The sequence below is a fragment of the Pseudophryne corroboree genome, unplaced genomic scaffold (genome assembly GCF_028390025.1).
Source record: "Pseudophryne corroboree isolate aPseCor3 unplaced genomic scaffold, aPseCor3.hap2 scaffold_379, whole genome shotgun sequence".
Classification (NCBI taxonomy): Eukaryota; Metazoa; Chordata; class Amphibia; order Anura; family Myobatrachidae; genus Pseudophryne; species Pseudophryne corroboree.
The window spans coordinates 394461-397720 of NW_026970028.1; positions in this window are offsets into that span (position 1 = coordinate 394461).

The following is a 3260-nucleotide window of genomic DNA, read 5'->3' on the forward strand; positions in this document are numbered from 1 at the left end:
AGAACACAGCAGTAGGGATTGGGAAAGACCGGGCAGCATGGGGGTGTATAGGGGAAGTAAGTGTAGATGCATAGACTGTAGATGGGGTATTATAGTTTAGCAATTAACCAAGATGTTTGAGGGAGCTAAATGTGTATACTAAGTGAGATGGATGTATGGAGTTAGAAGGATGTTGTAACAAGGTGGCTTTGTTGTGTTGACTGAATGGGATGGTTGTGGGCACTGTGTGGGATGGGAGCACCACAAAACTGCTCAGACCTTCAGTTGCATAGACTGCATGTGTGTATTCCAATGAGCACACAAATCTGTGAATTAGCAGCTCCACCATTGTGTGAGTGACAGCAATCTCACTCTGTGAGAGTGCTGAATCTGCACTTACCCACAGGCTGTGATGGCATACCATATCTGTATTGCGCAAGGAACACGTCCATTAAGGCGTCAGCCTTAATGATCGGAATTTCATTGCTTTTTGGAGTTTGAGTGGAAGAGTTACAACAGGTTTCTGAAATTTCGATCATGTCTAAGAAGCCTTAATGGGACATGTGAAACCGTAAGGTTTTTTGTCTATGGAATATATATATATATCACAAACATATATGATTCATACATATATCACACACACATACATGATACATACATGAGAAAGACCTGGGATGGTGATGAGGCCAGGGCCCCCTGCTGATGTTGCGTTGAGGAAGGCAGTGTTCCAGGGCGGATGCCAGTCGGGGAGAGCGCCGCGCAGCCCGGGAAAAATACTGCTGAGGAGCTACATCTGGAAGAGCCCCTGGGAGGGAGAGTGCCACATGCCCCATCCTGCGCGGCAGACTCTGCAGGCCTGCACATGGGAAGGGAGGTCTCTGGCCACACATACTCACCCTTCTGCTGAAGCCCCACTGCTGTCCCCATCAGCGATCTCCAGCGGGGAGCGGGGCCAGGATGAACCTCAACCTGTGAGAACTATCTTCATGATCAAGAGATCTCATATGCAAGATAAGTATGTGTTGGGATAGGGCTGGGGAGGGCGGCTGCTTGGGCACACCCCCGTCAAGTTAAGGAGATTTAACTGAGGAAGCACAAGGGAACTCTCGTCTGGGGACAACAACTGCAGGGAGACCACATCTTTTCAGATGAACATGGGAGGGCGGAAGGCTGCCTAATACTGAAGCACCCTCAGACATTAAACCATATGCAACAACTATTGCAAGCATTCCTGGGGGAAGGTCTGCAGCAGACGGATTTGCATACGGTGATGTCATCCAAGCAGTGGGCCAAAGTTGGCTGGAACCCTCATCTGTATATGAAAAGAGAAAAGGGGCATGCAGGGCATGGCGGCCTTTTGCGGCGCTTGGATAACCCCAAGTTTGCATTAAACACCCCCACCCTCCTTCGGTGTGGGGCTCATGTTGGCCATGCCCAAGCCCCTGAAGCATTCAAGCTGATTTCTTGCAGCAGCTGGGCACTGTAACAGCTTCAGAGCTGCTCTACAAGACAAGTAAAAGGGTGTGGGCCCTGCAGCACCACCTGTAGTTTGCATACACACATATATAGGACAGCATCTCTTATATGCCCCAGGGTCAATAAAATAGTATCCTTGTCTAGGCTATCCATCCCCTCAGATAAGGTATTTGTCCATGCCGCTACAGCACTACACACCCAGGCCGACGCAATTGCCGGTCTGAGTAAGGTACCTGAATGTGTATAAATGGACTTCAGGGTAATCTCCTGTTTGCAGTCAGCACACTCTTTGAGGGTAGCCGTATCCTGGGACGGGAGGGCTACCTTCTTGGATAAGCGTGTTAATGCTTTGTCCACCCTAGGGGAGGATTCCCATCGTAACCTATCCGTTGATGGGAAAGGATACGCCATAAGAATCCTTTTGGAAATCTGCAGTCTTTTATCTGGAGATTCCCAAGCTTTTTCACATAACTCGTTCAGCTCGTGTGAGGGAGGAAAGGTTACCTCAGGCTTCTTACCCTTGTACATATGTACCCTCTTGTCAGCGACAGGGGGTTCCTCTGTGATGTGCAAAACATCTTTTATTGCCATAATCATAAATCGAATGGATTTTGCCAATTTTGGCTGTAACTTTGCATCATCGTAATCGACACTGGAGTCAGAATCCGTGTCGGTATCTGTGTCAACAATCTGGGATAGTGGGCGCTTATGAGACCCTGACAGTCATGCAACATAGGATCAGGCATGGGTTTAAACCCTGACTGTCCCAAAGCTTCTGCCTTGTCTAATCTTTTGTGCAATGAGTTTACACTAGCATTTAAAACATTCCACATATCCATCCAATCAGCTGTCGGCGGAGACACCACATTCATTTGCTCCCGCTCCTCTCTAATATAGCCTTCTTCCTCAGACATGTCGACACACGTGTACCGACACACTACACACACAGGGAATGCTTTTTCTGAAGACAGTTTCCCCACAAGGCCATTTGGAGAGACAGAGAGAGAGTATGCCAGCACCCCCCCCAGCGCTATATAACCCAGGAATAAAACAGTAACTTAATGTTTGCCCAGTAGTGCTGCTGTATGTAATTTGCGAATTATGTGCCCCCCCCCCCCCTCTTTTCAACCCTCTTGTCTAACGTGGTATAAGCAGGGTAGAGTCCGGGGAGCTTCCTCTCAGCGGTGCTGTGGAGAAAAAATGGCGCTGGTGAGTGCTGAGGGAGAAGCCCCGCCCCCTCGGAGGCGGGCTTCTGTCCCGCTTAAACTAAAATTGGTGGGGGCTTATACATATATAAAGTGCCCAGCTGTATATATGTTATATTTTTGCGAAAGAGGTTTATATTGCTGCCCAGGGCGCCCCCCCTGCGCCCTGCACCCTTACAGTGACCGGAGTATGTGAGGTGTATGGGAGCAAAGGCGCACAGCTGCAGTGCTGTGCGTTACCTCAGTGAAGATCATGAAGTCTTCTGCCGCCTCTGAAGTCTTCTTTTCTTCTCATACTCACCCGGCTTCTATCTTCCGGCTCTGCGAGGGGGACGGCGGCGCGGCTCTGGGACGGACGGCGAGGGTGAGATCCTGCGTACCAATCCCACTGGAGCTAATGGTGTCCAGTAGCCTAAGAAGCAGGACCTTGCAACTCAGAGAGTAGGGCTGCTTCTCTCCCCTCAGTCCCTCGATGAGGGAGTCTGTTGCCAGCAGTGCTCCCTGAAAATTAAAAACCTAACAAAATACTTTCTGTCAGAAAGCTCAGGAGAGCTCCTGAAAAGCACCCAGTCTCCACTGGGTACAGTATCAAACTGAGGT